General features: G+C 45.4%; 1 protein-coding gene across 1 annotated transcript in view; it reads left to right on the top strand.

Annotated features, from left to right (window-relative positions):
* Window positions 1–25758, top strand: part of slc18a2 (solute carrier family 18 member 2) — a 170676-nt gene that overhangs the window by 101206 nt on the left and 43712 nt on the right. The window lies entirely within an intron of this gene.

The raw sequence follows: 25758 nt of genomic DNA, 5'->3' as shown, positions 1-25758 counted from the left end.
ATCCATGTAGCCTATTAATTTAGGTTTTAGCCTAGTATTAGTAGAATATTAATGCACATAAAAAAATCTGTGCACTGTGCATGTAAAATTACAATACATTGTGACCACCACTAGACATCCCTTTGCCATCCCAGGTAAAAATGCCACTGGTAGATTATGCTTTTGTTTTCCACTTTTCATGAACTCATGTCATCAGGATGATCTTACCAGGCTCAAGATGGCCAGCCTTAGCATTAAAAGGAACACTCAAGTGATTCAGCCATACTGTACATGTTTGAGCCTCAGTCGGACCCAGACTCAGATGAGGAGTCTGGTGTGCACAAATAATCAGTGACTAGCAGTTGCATCAGAATGGTATCTTTTATTTGTTTATGTTGATTGTGAGCTTGGTAGCTTGTAGGCTTACTGCCAGTGGCTGACACAGCGTTTATTGTATCTGCTACATAGGTTTTTGGTAGATAGTGAAAGGAAGTTCTAGGGTCTGTTTTACACCCAGCCATGTCTGCTGTCAAATCTTTCACTATGCTAATTCTGCTCTCTGTACTGACAAGTCTGCTTTGTGTTGGAAGTTTTAGGTTTCTTTGCCAAAGTTGTGTTTAAGTCTGTTGCCCCATCGATGTGTTTCCTGTATTAATGCCAAAACACACTAGTGACAAATTCTGTGTGTCAAAAAATACGCCCCTATTATTTTCAATGCACAACCCCAAAGCGGCGGCAGCTAGACGTGCATTGTCACCCCTGGATGCGCTGCCCCATGGCACTTTATGCCTCTGCCCTATTTCCTATCTTGCCACCCCCAGAATTAAATGCATTTTTCCCCCACTTGTTCTCTGCTTGTACATGCCAGCTCCTGTAGCAGCTCTGTTTTTCCTGCAGCTACGGCAGCTCGACTCCTCTTCTCACCATGGATGTATAAAAAAGACTCTGTAGCTGTTGCTGTGTCTCATGCGTGACAAAGAATGGATGAGGAAAGAGTCATTGTTGAGGTCAAGAAATAGCTTGAGCTAAATGACCCACAATCCCGTCATTATAAAAACAATGGCCAAGAAGACATTGCCTCGTGAGTCATAGCTCTGGAGGCCGGCTTTTTGGGTGTTTTTGGGGTTTAATTAAAGCTGCAAGCAGCAATGAATGGGCCCCCACACCTCTGCACAACACAGGGGTGCTAGCAACACGCCGGCTGACGCAACACTTCATTTCCGTCAAAGTCAGACACGGCATGCAGGAGTGAGTTGGCATATACTTGATAGAGTGCTGGAATGACATATTTCATATTTTGTATCATTTTCTCTTTCTCCTAGAGGGAGCTGGAGTACGCCTGAATGATACGTCATGTTTTTATACATCAAATATAGACCACAGTATGTAAATTTCAGGTAAATACAAAAAAGTGCCTGAAAAGATGTACTTCCTGTTGCCAGTAGGTGGAGAGATGTGTAATACCAAATATTGGCATAAAGGTGGGGATTGGGGAAGATTGGACCATGTATGCTGGATCGAGCATACATAACAGGAAGTAGTTTATAACTCGAGTTATAAACTACTTCCTGTTATGTGGCGGTACCCCTAAGTTTGGCGCCTTGTCAAGGTCACACGGACTGATGAAAACTCAAGCTTGTGATAACTTTTCTTCTTCAAGGTCTATTGGTGGGACAGAACAAGATTTGAAGTCCATCGGATAAAATCTCTAGGACTAGTTTGATAAAATATAATACATGGGAAACGCCAAAACTGACCATGGAGTTCAAAATGGCCGACTTCATGTTGGGTTTAGGCAATGGGTCCAAGAGACTTTTTTGTGCATCTAGGCATGATACACATGTGTACCAATTTCCATGCATGTTGGTGAAACATGCCGTGGGGGCTGCTTTTTAAAGGGCGTGGCCAAGCAATTTTACCACGCCCATTGACGAAACTCATATCACGTGTCCAAGCCTAGACTATTAAGGAGTGTGTGAAGTTTCAGGCAGAATGAAACAAGTACACTTAAGTTAATGCCAATTGTTGTGTTTTGGCGTTTCCACTATAAAGCATAATGGAGGTCCTATGGCTTTTTTGACCAAGTTTGAGGTGGATCTGGTCAATTTTGTAGGAGATATACATCAAAGGATAAAGCATGTCATTTCTTGTTACCAGTAGGGGACACTATAACTATCACTAATTATTACAGTTTTTCTCGATTGTTTACACACATTTTCTGAAAGCATGCCTCATACTCTCAGAACTCTACACACAAATCAAAAAACACACACACAATTGGCAAAACCCCTCAATTCTCCTGCAAAATGAAACTTTACATTCAAAACAATGTTATTTCTTCTCAAAATGGTATTTTGTTTTCAAATGACACACACAAACCATCATATGAATAGACATTTATAAGAACCAGTTGAACACTGATGTGCTCAATGTAAAACACTATGATGAATGGAAAACACTTCTTCTCCATTCATCATAATGACTTAGGCCTTTTTTTTTGTTCATTGTTACACTTACTACAGACAGTACATACATAAGTGTGTTGTAAAATATTTTAGAATATTGTTTTTATACTCAGAACACACAAATACACGGTAACAAATATATGTTATTTTTCCCACAAAAACAATGTATACAGTGTACATTCCAACCAACACAAAGTTGCACATACAGTGGTCTACATACAAAACAACAGAAGAATTTACTTTATACAGTTACAGAAAAAAAAAAACTATGCTGCATCCTCTCTTCTGTTTCGGTCTGGCCACAGCACCTCATCCACATCACAAGCAATGTTTTCCCTGGCCAAGCAGTGGGGGAAATATCGCCTAGCATGGCGAATCCAGCCATGAAAAGCATCAATTGCTATTGCAATGTTTTCCCTGGCCAAGCAGTGGGGGAAATATCGCCTAGCATGGCGAATCCAGCCATGAAAAGCATCAATTGCTATATCTCCACATGCGTCTTCCATAGCTTGGAGAAGGGGTACACGTGTTTGTGGATTTCGGTCATACACTTTCCATCTCCGGGCAGAAAAAGTGGCTCGGATCTCATCAGAGATTACGGTCCTTGGCCTTCCTCATCCTCGTCCTCCCCGTCCTCCTCCTCTTACTCTCACTCCTCTGGCTCTGGCTCTGCCTCTGTTTCTAATGTTGGCATCCATTGCTCCAAAACAGAAAAGCTCACCTGTTGCCCTTTTATGCTAAAGCTCTGATTGCTAATTGTAAAACTGTGTGACAGGTGTTTGCCCATGTGATGAGTCAGTGTGCATAGTAGGGCAATTAACTTTAGAATTTTGAATGACAGTGTGTTCCTTGTGAAAACAAGAGATTTTCTTCATGAAAATTGTGCCAAATGCAGAGAATTGTGTGTAGTGTTTTGAAAAAAAATGTGTTTTAGAACTGCAATTTCAGTGTAAAGCAGGAATTGTGCTTGCAGTTTAGCAGAATTGGTTCAGGGGGTTGGTGCATGAGTTACATGTTGTGGTCATTGTGTCTCAAGTACCAGTACTTGTGTGTAAACAATTTAGAAAAACTGTAACATGTAAATAAGTCTTTGGCAGGACTGTCATCTATCCTGTGAAGTTTGGGGAAGATTGGACCATGTATGCTGGAGTTATAAACTACTTCCTGTTATGTGGCAGTACCCCTACTGTAAGTTTGGCGCCTTGCCACTGTCACATGGAGTGAGGAAAACTCAAGCTTGTAATAACTTTTCTTCTTCACGGTCTTTCAGTGGGACAGACCAAGGTTTGAAGTTGATCGGATTAAATCTCTAGGACGAGTTCGTTCATTTACGACCCCTGGAAATGGCCAAAAATGCACCAAATTTGCAAAGTAAATTCAAAATGGAAATTAAATTCACATGTGAGTAAAACCACCTACAGGGGCTGTTTTGTTGAAATTTTGTAGGGGGCGCTACTGAGTGATTTCTTTCCAACCTGATGAATGAAACCCCTAAAAAATCCAATGTTTTTACCACCTCTGATAAGTTTCATGAGTTTTTGAGTATGTTAAGTCCCTCCCAAAGGCAATTTATTTCAGGTAAGCATAATAATTCCTTGCATTTCAATAGGGTCATCACACGGCTTGGTGCTTGGTGCTTGTGATTTTAAGCTAATGCAAAAGTGGAGGAAGTACAGATCTTTCAGTAAAAGTAGTAATAGCTTCTACAAGTTTACAAGCTGCAGCACGATGTGTCCAGTGTTTGCTAGGGGCGGCACTCGATGCACGTCACATGATGCACTGCGCAGCGGCGCCACTGGTGTGCTTCAGCTTTAGACAGCAATTCGCTTTTATATTTGTGACGTAATAATCTAATCGAGCTACTCAGCATACATTTGAATCTCTTGTGGGAAGTGTACAGACATGGTCCCCTTCAGTAGAAGAACATAAAAACAACTCTCTAGTGACATACTGTGCATGAGTCAGTATAGTCAAGGTCAGACATTTTAGGGGACAGAGGCACATTTTTGAGCATAATAATAATAATAATAATAATCAATAATTGAGAGTTATTTGCCTTAGTGAGAGGAAAAAAACTGGCCTACAACAGGTTTATATTGGAGACAGGCTTTATTCCTAATTTCCTCTGCTCCCCAGTTGATGCAAATTCAAATCTTCATTTCATTTCTGTTGTCTTGATATATTCATTATATCAAGAAAACAGGTATAGTTCCACAGCACTGAGATTATATCAGTAAAACAATAGTATTCATTCAGTCTAGTCACTACCACTTTGGATGAAACTCAACACTTTCTGTAGAGTTTTCACATTAAAAGTCTTCCAGCCTTCCCTTTATTATTAGGCTTTTAATGTGAACAAGCATCAAGTTACATTAACAATAGCTTCACAGTGAATAGGTAAATGGAAACAGTATTTCAATCAAAACAAAAAGTGGGAGCATCATACATGTCCCTGCTGTTGTACTAATGGAACATTATACTGGATTTATTATGTTGGTGTTGTAGTGGGCGATAAGTAATTCAGTCCCTCCTAAAGCTTCTCATTTTCTTTTCTTTTCTTTTTTTTTAACCAGCCTTTATTTGTTTATACTGGCCACAGTCACAGCTATTACTTGGGATTTTCTCTACTGGGTGATAGATGTAAATTACCCGATCATTCATTATTATGGTTAAAGGTTCAAGTAAGACCACGCTTTGTTGAGGATGACTTATATCTACCACACACTATAAAAGCAGTAACACAAAAACATCTCCCTGATTCATTTTTATCCTCTAGCCAATGTAACGACATTTTGCTTAACTTAAGTGTGCAACTGGGAGGTATTAAAAATAATCAAAGGAGTCTGGATGCCTGATATGATAGATTGTGTGGCTGTGTCCATTTAGAATTGAATAAATGTGTTAAAAAGAAATGTAATCCTCATAAAGGTTTTAGTAAAATCTACAAACCCTACTGGAATCAAGATTTGCAGACCCCATGGGACAATCTAAGAACAGCAGAGAAAAGATTTCTAAGATGCAAAAACAAAAATCTGAGGGAAGGGCTGAAGATAGAATTTAAGAAAAGCCAAACTAATTTTGATAAAAGGTTACGCACAGTGAAACGCAGTTTTAATAGAGGTCTGTCATTGCATATTGATTATTTACAAACCCATAACCCCCAAAAGTTCTGGAATGAAATCAATAGATTGGGTCCCAGAAAGTCTAGGGAAATACCCATGGAGGTTAAACTTGAGAATGGTGAATATAGTTCTGTTTTAGGAGTAGTATTACAAAAGTGGGAAAAAGACTTCACAGATCTATTTTGTGGTTGCAAAAGTTCTTTTGATGATACTTTTTTCAGTGAAGTAACTAGTATAAATGAGGTTATGGAAACTGAAATGAGAGTTGATGTAAATAATTGTAACTCATTTTTGAATGCAAATTTCTCTGTTGAAGAGGTAAAAAATGTTGTGGATAAATGCAAACGGAAAAAAGCCTCTGGAATTGATGAAATTTTGAATGAAATGTTAAAGTCGGCGAGATTGTTTGATGTGTTATATGAGTTATTTCAGTCCTGTTTTGACAGTGGCATTATTCCGACACAGTGGCACAAGACTGTTATTAAACCTATTCCAAAGTCTTCAAAAAATGATCCCAAACTGCCACTCAGCTACAGGGGAATAAGCCTCATTAGCTGTGTCTATAAATTGTACTCTTCACTTTTAAATAACAGACTTGTAGACCATCTTGAGAGGACAGGTTTGCTTGTAGATGAGCAAAACGGGTTTAGACAATCCAGAGCATGTATTGATCATATATATGCAGTAACTTCCATTATACGTGCAAGAATTAAGTTGAATAAGTCCACTTTTGTTTGATTTATTGATTTTAAAAAGGCTTTCAACTGGATTAATAGGGAACTTCTTCAGTATAGGTTGTTAAATTCTGGTGTTAACGGAAAGTTTTATTATGCCATCAAGTCTCTTTATCAAGCACCTGTTGCCTGTGTTCAGGTTAATGAATATACAACTGGATGGTTTCTTCAAAAATTTGGTGTGAAGCAGGGAGATGTTTTGTCTCCAACATTGTTCTCCATTTATGTAAATGATTTAGCTCTTCAAATTAAAGCATGTAATTTGGGAGTTAAAGTTGAAGATCAAACTGTAGGAATATTATTATATGCGGATGACGTAGTTTTAATGGCGGAACACAAAAAAGATCTGCAGTTTATGCCAGACATTGTGGTGGAATGGTGCTGGAAACGGAGATTGGTGGTTAATGAAGACAAAACACAAATAGTACACTTTAAGCGAAAATCGCTGTCTAGAAGTCCAGTTGTTTTTAATCTTGGTTCAATAGTGCTGTCATATACTGATCAATATAAATATTTTGGTATGACACTGGATGAGCACATGACATTTAGAGATGCTGTTAGTGTGTTATCTCAGTCAGCAGGTAGAGCCTTGGGATCTGTGCTTAATAAAGTCAAATACTGTGGTAATCTGGGATTTCATACTTATACACAGCTCTACAGTTCATGTGTTTGTCCTGTGTCTGATTATGCTTCTGGTGTTTGGGGTTTCCGGGAATACTCAAGTTGTAATGCTGTGCACTATAGAGCTATTCGATCTTTTTTAGGATTGCATAAATTAACTTCAGTTTTAGCTATTTGTAGAGCTATGGGATGGGAACCTCCAAACATCAGACATAAATGTGAAATGCTTCGACTGTGGAATAGACTTGTAAGGATGTCAGATCAGAGACTCACTAAAAAGATTTTTATCTGGGACATTTTACATGGTCATCCCTGGGCTAACGAGATGAAATCCTTATTTAATTTGAATGATTTTTCATTTATCTTTCATAACAGGTTACTTTGTAATATTCGGGAGTTAAAGAATAATATGTTTCTCAAGTATAAGGAAAAGTGGTCTGTCGATATATGGTATAAACCAAAATTACGAACTTACTGTCTCATAAAAAACTGTTATGATGTTGAAATGTATGTGAAGTATAATTTAAACAAAAGACAAAGATCATTATGTGCACAGTTACGTTCAGGAACATTACCCTTGGCTTTAGAGACCGGCAGGTTTAATGCCATTCCAGAGGAGGACAGACTTTGTCAGGTGTGTGAGCTCAGTGAAATTCAGAGTGAGATCCATTTTCTGTTTTACTGTTTTGTTTACAAGGACTTGAGGGATGTACTTTTTATTAAAATGTCCTCTATTTATGCTGATTTCTTTTGGCTGGACGAGTATGACAAACTTGAGTTGTGTTTTAGAAAGGGAATCTTTTTTGTTGCAGATTTTATTTGTAAAGCGTGGGAGAGAAGGCGGAATATTCTGTTTAAAGTCTGAGCCGTAAAAGGGGCTGTAATTATGTATGAAATAAAATAAATAAATAAATAAATAAATAATAATAATGTACACTGCAACTGTACTTTTTTTTGGTGTCTTATAAACCCATGAGGGTTGGGCACTTTGTGCATGACACGTAAATAAAAATAATCAATCAATCAATCAATCACTTGGGACCAGGCACTTCACCATGGCTCTGTGTTCAACCTCTAAAGAATCAGTATCGTGCCGATGTGCATCAACCAATCAAAGGTCAGCTCAGACCACTGCGTTCCTATTGGCTGTTCTACTGCATATGTGCGTTCCCGTGCCACCAGCAGAAGGGGAGAGCAAGCGGCAATGGTGAACAGTGCACCAGGTAAAATAGCTATTCCAGCATTGGCTACAACTGCCTATACGGCTAAACAACCCAAAAAAGGAAGACAGAACTCGGTTCCCCGGAGCCCCAGAGGGAGGGGAAGGGCTTGGGAGTATGTGCGGGGCCGCGAGGGAGGGATGGGGAGGGCTGCTGCCCTCTGAGGGAGAACCGAGGCTCCCAGAGAGGGAGAAATAGAACCAAGTAGGATAAAATACTCGCGTGCTCGTCTGGTAGGAGGGGCTCAGGGTGGAGACAAACGAAACCTAACTCAGATGAGACTCAAAAATCAACTGTTTTCAGGCTTTCTACCTACTGCAGCTTTAACAGGAATGTCCATTCATATATCATCTAATAAGAAATAGAAACCGTATGCCCTGCTTCAATGGGTATCAAAATTTAACAGGCCCTGAAACAAGTTTCACATCTTATTCACACTTTCACAATTTAGTATTACAGAGTGGCCTTAGTATTATTGCACCTAATACAATGGCTTCTTTGCATATGACATCATAAGGCACAGACATACTTTATGCATTGAATGTCTGCAGACAAATGAATACACAAATGGTTCTATTAATAATACAACTGACAGTCCATTTAAGCCATGGCAGTAAACAGGAGGGCTGGAAGGTGTCTTTCTACTGCTGACATCTGGTTAAAATTGAAACTAAGAAGCTGCGACTGGGTCTGGAATGAATGTTTGTCAAATATCCAGCTTGACCATAGTGTTTTGGACTGGACCAGAATGTGGAACAAGAAAAAGTGCATGCACAGTCAGTGCTTGTTATGCATAGGCTGCAGGAAACAAAAATGTAGACTCCTTTCCCATTGTCAGCAGACCAGCGCTGTGTACACCACTCTGCAGCAGATGAGTATGCCTCTGTGTGTTATGTCACATTCTACATCTCAGACAGGCTGGAAAATCAATCAGTCAATCAATTTTATTTATAAAGCCCAATATCACAAATCACAATTTGCCTCACAGGGCTTTACAGCATACGACATCCCTCTGTCCTTATGACCCTCACAGCGGATAAGGAAAAACTCCCCACAAAACCCTTTAACGGGGGAAAAAAACGGTAGAAACCTCAGGAAGAGGGATCCCTCTTCCAGGACGGACAGACGAGCAATAGATGTCGTACAGAACAGATCAACATAATAAATTAACAGTAAACTGTATGACACAATGAGACAGAGAGAGGGAGAGAGAGAGAGAGACAGAGACAGAGACAGAGAAAACAGGTTATAATATAGCAGAAAGTAGCAGGGATATCTGTAAAAATGTTAGTGTGGTTACATTTTTTTTTATTTCTTGCTTATTCAGTCTTTCTTTCAAACTGCAGACTTCAGATTCAGATTCAGATTCAGAATACTTTGTTAATCCCCGGGGGAAAATTGTTTTTGTTCCAATGCTCCGTGCAAAGTAGAAATAGAAATACAGCATGAATGGAAACAAGAGATAAAGATGATAAATAAGATACTAAAATAGACAATGAAATAAATAAAATAAAATATTAGACATTAAAATAAAATAAAATAAAATAAAATATTAAAGTAGACATTAAAATAAAATAAAATAAAATATTAAAGTAGACAATAAAATAAAATAAATAATAAAATAGTAAAGTAGACAATCTGAAATATATACAATATACAATGAAATGGTTGTAGCGTTATAAATGAAATAAGAATGAGTAATTATATTGTGTGTTTTGCTTTATAAATAGCCAAAAGAGTCCGATCATCAGAGGGAGGAGTTGTACAGTTTAATGGCTACAGGTAAGAATGGAATGACTTCCTGTGGCGCTCAGTGGTGCATTTAGGAGCAATCAGTCTCTGGCTGAAGGTGCTCCTCTGTTCGACCAGAGCGTTGTGGAGAGGGTGAGAGCCATGCTGAAGTATCGCCCACACCTTCGACAGCATCCTCCTGTCTGACACTGCTGTCAAAGGGTCCAGCTCCACCCCCACAACGTCACTGGCCTTTCTGATCAGCTTGTTGAGTCTGTTTGCATCAGCTACTCTCAGTCTGCTGCCCCAGCACACCACAGCAAACAGAATAGCACTGGCCACCACAGACTCATAAAACATCCTCAGCATAGTCTGGCAGATGTTAAAGGAGCGGAGCCTCCTCAGAAAATAGAGGCGGCTCTGTCCCTTCTTGTAAAGGACTTCAGTGTTCTTAGTCCAGTCCAGTTTATTGTCAATGAACACACCCAGATACTTGTAGTGTTCTACGATGTCCACGTTATGCCCCAGGATGGAAATTGGGGTCACTGGTGTCCTCGTTCTCCTCAGATCCACCACCAGCTCTTTTGTCTTTGTTGTGTTGAGCTGCAGGTGGTTCAGCTCACACCATGAGACAAAGTTATTCACCACAGCCCTGTATTCAGCCTCCTCACCCTTGCTGATACATCCAACTATAGCAGAGTCATCAGAAAACTTCTGAAGATGACAAGACTCTGTCTGGTAGCTGAAGTCAGTGGTGTAAAGGGTGAAGAGGAAAGGAGAGAGGACAGTACCTTGTGGGGCCCCGGTATTGCTGACCACTGTGTCTGACACACAGTGCCGCAAGCGCATGTACTGTGGTCGGCCAGTGAGGTAATCCACAACCCAGGACACAAGGGGGGGATTCACCAGCATCGCCGTCAGCTTGTCACCCAGTAGAGCAGGCCTGATGGTATTGAAAGCACTGGAGAAGTCAAAGAACGTGACCCTCACAGTGCTCCCCGGCTTGTCCAGGTGGGCATAGACGCGGTTCAGCAGGTAAATGAGGGCATCCTCAACTCCAATCCGGGGCTGGTCGGCGAACTGGAGGGGATCCAGGTGCGGCCTGACCATAGGCCTGAGCTGCTCCAGGACAAGTCTCTCCAGGGTCTTCATGATATGTGACGTCAGTGCCACCGGTCGGTAGTCCGAGAGACCGCTGGGCTGCGGCGTCTTTGGCACTGGAACGAGGCAGGACGTCTTCCATATCACAGGGACCCTCTGGAGGCACAGGCTCATGTTGAAGACACGATGAAGCACTCCACAGAGCTGTTCGGCGCAGGCTCTGAGAACCCGTGAGCTGACACCATCAGGGCCTGCAGCCTTACCAGCGGGGAGTTTGCTCAGCTGTCTCCTAACATGTAGAGGTGTAAAGAGTGCAGGTTGAGGAGGGGGAGAGTTGGAGTCCAAAGTGAGAGGAGGGCAGGTAGCGTGGGAGCCAGAAGAGGTGTGAGGAGTGGGGGATGGGTGTGAGGGGCTCACCAAGTTGGATGAGGTGCTATCAGGAGGAGGAGGGGGGGTCAGAAGTGGTGGTGGCTGGAGACAGTCAGCAGGAGAGCCAACAGGGGCCGGGGCAGCAGTGTCAAACCTATTGAAGAACAGATTTAACTCATTGGCCCTAGCCACACTACCATCAGCTCCACTGCTAGTTGGTCTGTAACCGGTGATGGTCCTCATACCACTCCAGACCTCCCTCATGTTATTCTGCTGGAGTTTCCTCTCCAGCTTCCTCCTGTAGCCGTCCTTAGCCTCATTGATCTTTGCACTCAGCTCCCTCTGAATGTCCCTCAGCTCCTCCCTGTTGCCACCTCTGAAAGCCCTCTTCTTCAGGTTGAGTACGGCTTTGATGTCCTTTGTTACCCAAGGCTTGTTGTTTGGGTAACAACGCACAGTCTTTGCTGGGACAATGCCGTCCACACAGAAATTAATGTAGTCTGTAATGCACTCAGTAAGCCCATCAATGTCCTCTCCATGTGGCTCACAGAGTACATTCCAGTCAGTCACCTCAAAACAGCCCTGCAGTGCCTCATAGCAGTCCTCTGACCATGTCCTCACTGTCTTTGTGGTCACAGGCAGCCTCTTCACTAGAGGCACATAGCAGGGGGTGAGAAGCACCAAGTTGTGATCTGATCTACCCAGCGGGGGAAGGGACGTGGAGGTGTATGCGTCCTTTACATTAGCATAAAGCAGGTCCAGGCTCTTCTCTTCTCTGGTTTTACAGGTCACATACTGGGTGAATTTCGGGAGTGTCTTTTTAATAGAGACATGGTTGAAGTCACCCAAGATTATAATGAGAGCACTCGGGTGTGCAGTCTGTAGTCCGGCTATTGTAGAGTGGATGACGTCACATGCCGACGTTGGGTTAGCGGACGGGGGAATATACGCAGCCACTACGATAGCATGTGAGAATTCACGGGGTAAATAGTAAGGACGGAAGCCCACAGCTAACAGTTCAATATCCGGGCTGCAGATGCGGTCTTTGACTGTGATGTGACCAGGATTGCACCACCTGTTGTTCACGTAAACAGCAAGCCCACCTCCTTTACGCTTACCGCTCTTAGTGCAGTCCCTGTCAGCCCGGACAGTGTGGAAACCCACAGTGGAAACATTGTGGTCAGAAACATCCATGTGTAGCCATGACTCCGAGAAAATCATCAGACTACACTCCCGGTATTCCTGGTGACTCCGGGTTAGCGCTGTAAGCTCGTCCATCTTATTCCCCAGTGATCTCACGTTGCCCATGATGATAGATGGGAGACACGGCTTGTATGTCTTCCTCTCCATAAGTCTCCGGTGTTTCGCTCCTTTCCGCCGCCGTAGCGATCTTTTCCCTCAACATCCCCGGTGTGTTTTCCTCCAAAGTTCAGCAGGGATATCCTCCCTCACCGTAGCCAAGCCAGCCAGCTTCAGCTCCATCAGCTGATCCCTTGAGTAAACAATGCGGTGTTGCTGAGCGACGGTCGACTGGCAGAGTAAAAGGAGCGATTCCACCACAAGCAAAACAACAAAAACTCTCCACACAAGCATGATTAGAGAGGACGTAGCTTAATAAATAACTAAAGTAAAAACAGAACAAGTGAGATAAAGAAGAGAGGAAAAAAGTAGAAAACAAAGTTAAAGTAAGCAGGAGCGACTGGAACAGGCTGCATACACCGCGGCGCATGCGCACTAACACCGACTGATTTGGATCGATGTTTGAGCTCTGCTTGGGCAGAAAAATTGGTCAACTCTGTTGAAGACAAGTTGGGTCAAATATATATAGTACTCAAATGTAATACAATTTAAAACCATGTCTTCCCTAGGAGAACTGTTGTCTTTACATCCATTAATTCAGCTTTAAGTCTTGTAAGATAAAGGCTCTTTTTTCCTGGGGTAAAAACATTAAAGAGGCAACAGATAGGATTTGTTGTTTTTTTTAGCTTGACACCACCTAGCGTCAGTGGTGTTGCGTTGCACTGTCGCAACGACCAAATTGACCGTGGGGATCAGAGATAATCAATAATATGACTCTATTAGACTCTCTAAATTAAATAATATGTATATGTAGAATGAGAAGGTGTGCCGACACTCTAAATGGACATACTAAAATACATACTAAATAAATGAGTAAAGAGACAGAGCAACAATTATCAGATTTATCTGAAGAAAAAAACAAATAGTAATGCAAATAATTAAACCATAATGCACAGTACCAGTACAAACAACTCACAGTAAATTCTACCAATATGTACAGTATCAGTACAAACAACAGTAAACACAGTGGAATTATACCAATATGCACATGTAAACAGTCCTGATTCTAGAATAAACGGAACCGTATGGAAATGATGCGGCTGGTTGGAGCTCAAATTGAATGGGAAACAAAGTCCAATGTTCACTTAGCTGGGCGTAACTTAGCTGGGTGATGTCCGTTGATAGCTGCCTCCGTGAGAAGAGAACAGAAGGAAGGGAGGGGGGTATCACTGTCCCAGGGCTGCCGTAGAATGGCAACGAGGATGTCAGCTGACCAACACTCGCTACCCGGTCCCTGGTTGCGGCGATTTGCGATGCTGGCCAGCTAGGAATTAACTAGCAGCCAGAACAGTACAGTCCTCTCTCGTCTAGCTAACATTTAGCCATGTTACTTACTGATCCATTAGAAAGAAAGCTAGCTGGACATCGGTTTTGAAGCCTCTTTGGTCACGGAGCTCCCTCCATCTCTGGAACGCCTGACTGAGGTTTACTCTTGTTTTTCCTCTTCTTTTATCACTCTCCTTTTTGCTCTTCTTTGTCTCCTCAGACAGAGGAGCTCGTTTTCTTTTGCTAGGCTGTTTTTCACATATCTCCAAACTTTGTCCATCTGCTATTGTGCTCGTGACTCAACTATCTCATGCCCAACTCCTCATAAGGACTCGCTCCAGTCCCTGATTGGCTGACCGACCAGTTTCGCAATACATGACGCATTACCTGCTGTTAAGCAGATTTTTTTCCGTGGAATTTCAGCACCGGTGGCAGAAGCTTATTGCAAAGATTGCAAAGCCACTAAGTAACCTATGTAAATGCTGATAGTCTGATTTTACTTTGGCCACTACCCTGTGCAACCCACATTATTTTCATAATGATATATTTAGGAAAATATGCTATCTGTTGCCTCTTTAACACATTTAACTTAAAAGTAGCCAAGATGGTTTGCATTTTCTCTAAATACAGCTTTAAAAATTAATGAAATGCTTTGAAATTTCATGTAGTGAGAATGTTAGTTATGACACAGCTTCTGATCAAATTGTTAACAATATAACATATTTAATGATCAGTTTTTGAAACAAAACCTTAAACAGAGTTGACGTTGGTGTAACAGAGTTGACATGAATAACAGAGATGACAACTGTTGGAATTCACAGGACTACAGATGTTTTGTCATTTGGTAAAATCTACACTGGACATTTAAAGGCTTTTGCCTCTGCATGCTCTTTGTCTTTCAAACAAAGAGAGCCATGTGACACCCATCTCCACAGGAGGTCTCACCTCACACCTCAGTGAGACACAAGTCTCACAACTTGATTGGACAGGACTTTTACAGTGACATGTGACTCTGTGATGTCACAGGCCTGTAAAGATCTGCTCCCTTCCAACAGATCTCACTCTTTTGCTCCAGCTGCGTAGCAGTGCACACCTCTTTCCTGTTGGGCCTGGAACAGCAGAGGCCCAGACCCTTGCTCCATAGCCCCAAACCACTAAAGGGAGGGCAATTGATCACAGACTCTCTTGCAAATACAAGGTTTGCAACTAGCTTTCCAGCAACAAGAAACTAAGTGAGTTAGCACCTAGCGTCTAACCCTGCAAGGACCCCGAGCGACTGGCTTCCTCGGATCAGAACCTTTGGAACAAAGGGCACAACAAAGACTGCACCTGGAACCATCTTCCCAGCCTTCTTCTGGCTAACAAAGCAGTACACCACCAAGTGACTCTTTCTCCCATCCACTCAAGGATCGGTAACGTAACAACTGGGCATAGCTTATCACAGCTTTACAGGCTAAGCAAGACTGTTTAACTTGTTGTATTTGATTTAATGCTGTCATTGAGTTACTGTTGTGATAGTTTGTAGTTAGGTCATTGATTAGTTGACTTCGCCAAAGCTAAGTGTTTAGGTTGTGAATACTGTTCACAAGCAGATTCTTGCACACAACTAAACAGTCATATTGACACAGACTCATTAACAAATACGCTTTCAACAGAGCTACACCCAAACAGGCATCTCAAAGTTCCCGCTTCTTTTCCTTTGTCTTTGTCCTGACCACACGGTCAAACAAACACCTCCCCCGACCTGAAGCCAGCCTTGATTCAGCCATTTTGGTAGTTCTCTGTTGTCAGCCATTTTGTTTTGTTTTGTAAGCTCTTTGATCAGCACACCCGCCTTTGTCTTTCTTTCTCTTCTTTCTCTCTCTCTCTCTCTCTCTCACACACACACACACACACACACACACACACACACACACACACACATATACACACTAATGTTGGGACCTCAGCGACATGTTTCAAACAATAGAGGGGCCTTGACAAAACCCGCCAGCCTAAGAACAAAGGAAACGCGCCAAGCTTCCATCGGTCCGGTAGCTATAAAAGTGTAAATCACTTTTGACATTCAAACTCTTGCTCCCCATTGGGCAACAGCAGCCAGGTTCAGGTGGAGTCAGAAGGAATCCCCCATGATGTCACTGAGACTTTAATTGCTGCTGTGCGCTGACGCCCCTCGCATTCCCCGAGTGACGAGTTGCTGGAAGGAAGCCAAAGCTTTCTGTGCGCAAGTTACTGCTAGGGAGCACCTCAAACGTTTGAATTTAACCGACCTAGGCTGCCCTTTTGTTTCTTGACTTGCTGGACAAGGAAAGACACTTTTTCTTTTGCTTTTTTAACAATCCACGGAGCACCAGAGGAACCCCGCCGTTCCTCAGCATCTGCAGATTTTGGAGAACCCCTTTTTCTCCCGAGGAAGACGGAGTCACCGAGGCCCCGTTTCTTCAACCGAGTCGACTCAGCTGATCCCTCTTCTGCCACACCGAGGACAGCATCTTTCATTCCGCTGTAGGACGCTACAGCGGCCCGCACTCTCATCCCACAGCAACAGACGGGACACACGTCGTCGCGCGTGCGACTCAAGTAAGAGCGCTTCAGTCTGGGCAGAGACTTTAGATATAGCGTGTGATTTAAGAGTGACCTTAACTGTGATTTTGTGAACTTTGAGGACTGCCATGTCCCTTTCTTTGATAATCTAATCATTGATTGCTGCTTGATGTTGCGCTCGCCAGAGCAAATTGACTGTGCCGTTAGTGTGCCGGCCGCGCGCTCACAATATGCCGCATTCCTATCTGTAACAAAGACCAGTGGACGGTAGGCTGACCCAGTTAGTCTACCGGCCTCTGAGGGATAGGAAAGTGACCATTGTGTTCCTCCGTGGCTGCTTTTACCTTGCGCTGATTACGAGCGCCCGCTCGCCTTTCTTCTGTCTCTCTCTCTCTCTCTCCCTCTCTTTAACTAACCTACACGCACACTCGCACACACACACACCTTATACCTGTGGTAAAATCACACATTGCTTGTGAGCAACTCCTTAAGGGCAGTTCGCCATTACCACACTCCACACACCTACACGTGTTGGCACAGCTATTCTGTTAGAGCATACAGTGTGTTTGATCCCGCTGGATGCCATCTTGTGCGTACTTTAAAGGTGCACATGTGGCCAGCTGTTTTATGACCCATTGTCTTGCTCTAGTATCCCTCAAATTTCCCGCCTGACTCGTATCAGTACCTGGAGTGACGTGGCGTGTCCACCAAGAGGCCACGCCTGCCATCCTCTTTCTCTCTACCTCTCTCCCTTCACACACACACACACACACACACACACATATGCACACACACACAGAGACCCACTTGCATGCTTTGATTTGTTGCTTCTAGTAAGTCAATTTAGTGTAGTATGTTTATTAAGTGAACATCTTGTAACTGTTGAATCATAATCGTTTAATAAACATTTGTGACTTTAATATAGCAGTCCTCTGTGGTGATTTGTGCATTGTTTCTGTATCAGTAGCTGGTTGTGATGGTCAGTGCTCGGGTTCACGCCTTCTAATTATCTGATTGTTAATATTCACCTATATTAGCAGATTGAGATGAGGATTATTCCCTTTTTGTCTAAAACCAGTTGGTCATTGATCCCTGTATCCAGGGTGGTGCCCCGGAATTATTAATACACGTTAATAATTCAATTTCTTAATTAATTACCATTGGTAATTAATAATCAATAACCAACTTGCCTTTAGCAAATCCCTACATTTTTGAAGCGCCCGTGTGAGGCTTTGATACAATAATTGTGTACAATAATCCAATTATCAACATTGAAGTTTTAAAGAAAATTCCCATTTTCTTTGGAAATTAAATTTTTTTCAAAGATTGCTATTCTGTGTAGCTGCCAAGCATAGCCAGTCGTGCTTTGTGAACTGCTGCAGTGTCTTTTAGTGGTTAGTGTTTACTACCGTTGTGCTTGTTTCAAGTATTTGGTTGTTGTGTTTTTTTGGCTTTGAGGTAACTAGCGCTTTAACATAGCTATTGCTCTTGAGAGGTGCTAAACCCACCTCATTAACATCTGAATAAGATTGGTTGCAGTACAGAGTAATTAGCTTAACTCCTACATCCTGTAGAAGTGTAAGTCACAGGTACAGCTCTCACCTGTGCATTGACAACAAATTTAACATTATCCTCACAACACAGTAAGCTTATTGAACCCACGGAGTGCAAATCTACTTCATAGAAATGAGTAGCCAGAGCCCCCGTGCGACAGGAGCTGAAGCTCCTCAGGAGTCAGGCAACCCAGCCCTGCAGGATGCGGTCGCTGGACTTATCTGTCTGTCTATAGATGACAGAAACAACCTTAATAGCTATAACATAAAAACCTGTGAAGACAAACTCAGGGAGCTTATACCATTCCGGACATTTTGGGCCAGATTTTGCTGCTCTACCAGCATAAGGCCGAGTTGCAGGCTGCAGAGGCTCAAGAACAGCTCGCTCAGCTGCAACATGATAATTCCCGCCTAGACGCAGCCTCTGACTCCCAAGAGGAAGGTGCGCAACCACAACAGGATAAATAGTCTTTGCACCCGCTTATCCAGGCAGCCCAGCAAGAGTCATCAGATGGTGCTTCTGAGTACGAGTCAGAACCTCCTGTTGATGACATGGAGACCAGCCAGCTGCGATCACAACTCGAAGCTTCACGCAAGCGAGAAGCTGAACTTCTTTGCAGACTTGAAGCTGCCCAGTCAGTTGGGCCGCCCTCACCGAGCCCCCCAGTGGCCACGGTCAGGGATCAACACCGTCTTGAAGCTGCCCAGTCAGTTGGGCATGACACAGCTGACCAACCAGCAGCCGCGTCTAGGAGCAGAACAACTCCTAGAAGTGCAGCAGCTGATCTCACCATAGTGGACAGCTATTCTGCACCCCATGCCTCTCACTTAGTGAACCCAAGGTTCCCGGTTGTAGAGAGTGCACCTCAGTCTGTCTTCAGCCGTACCACCTTGCGCTTCAATGACACAGTGACTCCATTCTGGGGTGATGAGATCTCTCCTCAAGCTCCACGTGGTGCAGGTAACTATGGAGAGGCGTTCACAGGGGACGTTCAACCCTCACGTGCGCCACGTCCTCAGCGCCACAGAAGCACCAGCCCATTCCCACCACGGGGCATTGGCCTGCGAACTCGTCAACTTGAGTCCCTCGCTAGGGACATAGAACGATTCGATCCAAGCAACAGAGACACAAATGTTGATGACTATCTCCGAGAGGTCGAGCGCTGTCTCCTTGACCTGCCTCATCCCTCATCCTGTGAGAAACTCAAACTTCTGTGGAAAACCACTACTAGAAGTGTCCATGTGTTCATGGAGTCACTCCCACCGGGGACCAGAGACCGCTACTCAGCTCTCTGTCAAGCTCTGAGGGATGAGTATTCTTTATTCACAGACCCCGCCTCTGCCACCCTCGGCGTCTTTGCCATCACTCAAAGGAAGCAAGAGTCTCCAAAGGAGTACTATCGGCGCCTAAGAGTCGCATACTTTCAAGGCTGCAATGCACCAGGACTAGAGGAGGAACATGGCTTCAAGTCTCTGTTTTTGCACAACCTCCATGAGACAGTGCGATACAACGTTACAGTGTATTGCAGAACCAGGCATCTCCCTATGCAGAAGATCCGGAGGTATGCACAGATGGTATGGGAGATTCGCGTGTGCCCGGCTAAGAAGCCTGAGAGCGACGGCAGAGTCCTGGGGATCCAAGCAGAGGAAGATGCAGACCTGGCACTTGAAGGCAATGACATGCCTTGTGCCAAGACTGCTACCCAAACAGGATCCCAGAAATGCCAAGCACCAAACCAACAGGGTGGCGGGCAGAAGAAAGGGGGTGAGAAGCAGGGGAAGCAGAAACAACAGAACTGTTCCCGGTCAAAGCAGAAAGCTGACCGGAACCCAAAGCAAGTGGGTAAGTATGACCAGAAGGCCCAAAAACACCCTAACGGGGGTGGCATGAGGTCAGAAATGACGGAGCTGATTCGAGTTTGCCTGGCAGAAGCAGTTAGACAACTGGACCTGCCCAGCTGTTCTACTTCACATCACGACCCTCCAAAGGGGTCAGACACCAAGCCCCCGTCAGCGTGACTAGACCAGGCACCTCCCCCCTCCATAGCCAAACTTTACTTTGTCGGTTGGGGAAGAGGACCTGGGGAGGTCAAGGGAGTCTTTAAAGTGGACACTCCCTGTTTCACCGACACCCCTTTCTTGGCTTTCTTGGGCGACCTTGTCCGCAAGGGCAACGCCCGACGCATATATACCTCTGTGGTGATAGGGGGGTAGGTCAGCACCCTCGCCCTGCTGGATTCCGGATCTGAGATAAGCTTGATGAGTTCTGACATGTTTAAAGAGGTTGCTAGAGCAATGCTCTCCCTCGGCAAACCCCTCCAGATCGAGACCTGCAATGTTAGCATCACCAGCTACATGCAGGACACGTCACCCATCACAAGACGTGCCTGGGTCAACGTAACCTTCCAAGAGATGACACTCGTTCATCCCATCTACGTCTGCGTCCTAGACACAGAACCATTGCTTATTGGACAGGACCTACTGGACAGACTGGCACCACTCATTGACTGCTGCCATGGCCACATTTGGGCTCAGGTTGACACACCTAAACCGCTCAAACCCGCAGCTAGTGTGCTAGCCTCCGACAGCAACGTCGCTGTCATTGAGTCCAGAATGCCCCTGCCGATGCTCATGCCTCTTGTGGATACCAGCTCTAGCTCTGGCCCCTCCACACCGCCGGCATGCCCTCAGCCGTCGCAGTCTGAAAGCTCAACTTCTTTTCAAGAACACAGGTCTTTCCTTTGCTCCCTGAAAAATGTGAGCTCATCATTGTACAGCCCCTATATCATTGGAGGTGTACATCTTAATGGCACTTTGGTCCCTGAAGCGATTCTAACACTCTGGTCCGAGAAGTCCGCCATTGACCAAGACCTTGTGCCAGCACAGCCCCTCCTTGGCTTACATACAGCGGAGCCATCGTGTTCTCTCCGCAGGGTCACCACAGACCCTTCTTAAGGCAACTGGGGTGTGCTCCCTTACTGTACGAATTGGCAAGAAACAGGTCATGCACTACATCAGTGTAGTCCCTCATCTTCAGCCTTCTTTCACCATCGGGGCAGACCTACTGGTCAGGCTCGGTGCCCAGCTAGACACAGTCAACCAAGTCTTGTGGTCCCTTGCAGGCACCGACAGTCAGCCTCAGACAACTGACCCAGAAAACATGGCATCATTCCAGGTCATTCCCTAGGCATGTCACGTTGCCAGCGAAATAGGTATCACGGTTCCTGCAAGGACAGTGGGGTTCCCCATCCACCTTGCACTCCTGAAGGAACAGAAAATGCCTGGCTTACAAGCGTTTTTCCAATCCTTGCCTCGCTTTCAAGAACTAAACCTGACAGTCTGTGGCACGCCCCTGCTGGAGTTGAACAATCGCTCAACCTACCTGCTGGTTCAGAATCTGACCCACGTTCCGATTCAAGTAACCGCATGGCAACCGTTAGGGATGCTGGTTGACAGCTCATTTCATGACATGAGTTGTCAGTACCTATCATTGGTGAGTTACTCTCATCCCTAGCTAGAGGTGATGACCTTAGCAAAGTCCTTTTCACTTTCCCGACCAAAATGATCACCATCGCCCGCCACGTGACTCTTGAGCATGAGGCGATCTGTGGCACAACTCTGGACGCCGAAGGTGACATGGTCGTGTACACCCTTGTGACTCAGCCGGGAGACCTAGACTCCAACAGTGGCGAAACCCAGCCCTCACTACAGGAAACAAACCCTGGCTTTGAGTCCGAAATTGTCCAACAGCTTGCAAAAGCTGATGCTCTTACAACACAAGGGCAGAGAGATGCACTCCGGAACTTGTTCCTTGATTTCCAATCTATCTTTTCAAGGGACTCGCATGACTGTGGGGTCACCAACTTCCACACAGTGCGTATCCCAACTGACCCAAAGGCTCCGCCAACCTTTGTACGCCAGTACAAAATTCATTTGGCTGCTTATGAGTCTATCCAGGAGATCTTGGACAAATTGCTCGAGAAGCAAATCATCTGTGAGTGCAACTCAATGTAGAACTCCCCAGTTTGGCCAGTCTTGAAGCCGACTGGTAAGTGGCGTCTCACCATTGACTACCGCCCACTGAACAAACAAGTCCCACTTTCCCGTTGGCCCATGATTCACTTGGACCAAGAACTGGCTAAAGTAAAAGGGGCTCGTTTCTTCTGGACCATGAAGGTGGACCCTGCTGACCAGTACAAGCTAGCGTTTTCCTTTGGCAACCGCCAGTACACCTGGAAATGCTGCCCATTCGGCTATTCGAATTCCCCTGTAGAATTCAACATCTTTCTCCACAAGGCAATGAGTGACGCTTCTGCTCACGGTAACCTCATCTATGTGGACGACATCCTCATGAGGAGTCAAACCTTTGAGGATCACCTGACAGAGATCCGCCATGTGCTCAACCAGCTCTCCGCAGCAGGTGCCAAACTGGCTCTCGCTAAGGGCCAGTGGTGCCGCACCAAGGTTGAGTACGTCGGCCTGACAGTTGGCACAGATGGTATTGAGCCACAGGCTGGTAGGACCAGCGCCATCCAGGAGCTTTCTCGGTGTTTGTAACTACTCTCGCCAGTTCATTGAGGACTATGCAGAGATAGCCAGACCTCCCACTGAGCTCCCCCAGAAAGACAAGCACTACACATGGGGAGAACCCCAAGAACAGTTCTTCCGCCTTATGAAGGAGAAACTCTGTACGGCACCCTGCCTGGCCTACCCAGACAAGGACAAAGTGTTTCAACTGGAGGCAAGCTTTTCACCTCACTGTCTTAGTGCCACCCTGGCACAGAGATATGACACTGACAAGCGGGTGGTTGCATACACAAGCCGACCACTGAGCAGTGTGGAGGTGAAGTTCTCTGACTGTGAAAAGGCCCTTCTCACCACAGTCTGGGCTGTGGAGCACTTCCGCAGCTACATTGGTGGTCAGAAGGTGATCATAGAGACATGCCACCAACCAGTCACATTCCTAAACAGCCAACGTCTCCAGGAAGCATGCATCTCAAACAGCCGCATTGCCTCCTGGATGATGGTGCTACAAGGCTACAACGTTGAGGTTAAGTATGCCCAGAACCACAAAATGGCCTTGGGCCAGGGTCTAGCTGAGTGCCAGCATTGCAACTGCGAGGGCCAGCCAGGTTCCCCACTTCTCTTCATCACCACTCCGGCTCTTCCTTCTAATCATCGTTATTATGATGAGAATGTCTGCCAAGGCCTGCCAAAGGTCTATGTAGACGGCTGCTCATTCCACCATGAGTGTCAACTCAGGGCTGGAGTCGCTATTGTTTGGGTCGGCCAAAACCATGACGTGCCGAACCACTATCAACTGGGCACAAAAACGAGTCAGTATGCTGAGATCGCAGCAGTGCTTATCACACTCCAACAGGCCGTCAAACTGACTATGACGCAACTAGTGATCTGCTCTGACTCGAATTATGCTCGTCACAGCTTCATCTCTCACTTCCCCATGTGGAAGCAGAATGATATAAAGAACGCCCGAAACAAACAAGTCAAGCATTCGGAACCCTTTTTGGCATGCGATGGGATCGTGACAGATTGGGGTATGACCGTGTACTGGAAGAAGGTCAAGGGTCATTCCCAAGTCTCAGGTCCTGACAAGGATGGCAACGACGAGGCCGACCGCCTAGCCAAACTAGGGGCGGATCAAGGTACGCCCTGGGAGTTCCAGAATGATTGGCTCCCCTCTCTCCAGACGTGTGTCGTGAATGCCATCACCCGCCGACAGACAAAGGAGAGGAGAGACGACTCTCAAACTAGCACGCAAACATTACACTTAGGACGAAAACTAGGTGATGCAGACCTGGTCACCATGCAAGAGCAGGACCCTGCTTTTCACACCATCAGACAGCTAGTGGCAAATCCTCCAGCTGTAGCCCTGCAGACTCCACCGGACGGATCCTCAGAGCTGCAAGCTCTTCACCGTGCTCTGCCACACTTGAAGCTGGTTTACACCCACAACGGCCAGGGACCGACCCACTGGGTTGTCCCAACTGACCATAGGGAGGTGATGCTAACCCATGCTCTGGACTCTCCTGTTGGTGGCCACCGGGGTTACAGAGCCACCCTCAAAACCCTCCAGCAAGTGGTATACTGGCCAACAATGGCCCGTGATACCAAGCTGTACGTCCAAGGATGTTTGGTCTGCTGCCAGTTCCAGCCTTCCCAACCACTGAATGGTGCCCCACTTTGGGAAAGGGGGGTTACATTCCCGTGGTCCCACCTTCAGGTTGACTGGATTGGACCTGTTCCCAAGTCCTCCCGAGGTAACAAATACCTCCTCACAGTGACCTGTGGATGGAGTGCCTCCCAGTATCCAACGACACTGCGGTCACAACCGCAGTCCTGCTTCTGAACCATGTGTTCAGCCGTTGGGGCCTCCCGCTCTCGGTCAACTCAGACCGGGGAACCCATTTCACCTCTAGCGTCATGACCGCCCTGTATGACATCTGGGGTGTGGAAGTCAAATTCCACCTGTCATACCATCCCCAGTCATCAGGCCAAGTCGAGCGTGTCAATCGTACCATCACCCTCATGCTTAAGAAGTATGTCAGCAGCAGTGGTAAGGATTGGGACGTGAAGCTTCCCTTGGTGCTAATGGCCATCAGGTCCACACCGCACCGCTCCACAGGGGTCACCCCATTTGAAATGATGACTTGGAGAGAAATGACGGTACCACTGCACCTCTTGTACCACCCTGAGAATGTCAGTGTTGCTACTGCCTATACGGCACACCAGTATGTAACTGACTTGCGGGAAAACCTTCGGGCCATTTTTGCATGGGCCCAGAAGAACCTGGAAGCCAGTGTGAAAGGAGCAAAAGCCTATTATGATAGGTCTGTGTCCCATCGGGAGTATCAAATAGGCAACAAAGTCTTCTATTTCAGGTTTGCAAAACCAGCAGGAATTTCCAAGAAGTTCCTCCCCAGCTGGTCGGGCCCGTTTGAAATCATGGGGAAACTCTCACCGGTAGCTTACCGGATCAGAATCCCCGAGCCAAAACAGGCACCATCGTATAAATGGGTCCATGCAAACCAGATTAAACTGTACAGGCCTTTTACACTCTCGGAGCGAGAGACCGACCCTGCGCCTGAAGAAGGGGGGCAGTCTCCACTCCAAGGGGAAGAAGAAGCATGCCACTAACATGGCTAGAGTAGGTGCATGCTCAACTCACCCTGCCAGCATGCACTAACCCCAACACAATCTCCCTTCCCCATTGTTACCAACTTTTGGTCTGTTCCAGGATGAATCTCCCTTGGCTTTTTGGTATCCTCTTCATCCTACGAGTCGCCTTACCAAGCGAGGTGGTTGAACCTGGTCCTCCAACTGGTATTGTCCTGCAAGGGACACCGGGACTTCTTATCACCCACTGCAGCCTCTACACCCAGAGAATCTATGTACGCCTAGATCGCTGGGATGTGTACCGCAACCGCATCCGCCTGCCCCCAAAGCTGACAGAAGGATGGTTAAGGGGAATCCAAACGCAAGACACCATTGAACATGCCAAGCAGGCAACGTCCACATTCTAGAACAACTGGAAAAATTCTTGGTCACAGAGAAAGACCTCAGTGACAAGAAGCGTCCTAAGAGGTTCCTTGGTGCCCTGCTCGCTGCAGCCGCCGGTTCCTTGTTCTCCATTGGCCTCTCAGCCGCCAACTCTGTCAGCATTGGAGCACTCCAAA

Source organism: Epinephelus lanceolatus, chromosome 17, assembly GCF_041903045.1.
Source record: "Epinephelus lanceolatus isolate andai-2023 chromosome 17, ASM4190304v1, whole genome shotgun sequence".
In the NCBI taxonomy this organism is placed as follows: domain Eukaryota; kingdom Metazoa; phylum Chordata; class Actinopteri; order Perciformes; family Serranidae; genus Epinephelus; species Epinephelus lanceolatus.
Note: the sequence above shows the minus strand (reverse complement) of the source record. Positions and strands in the feature narration are given on the sequence as shown.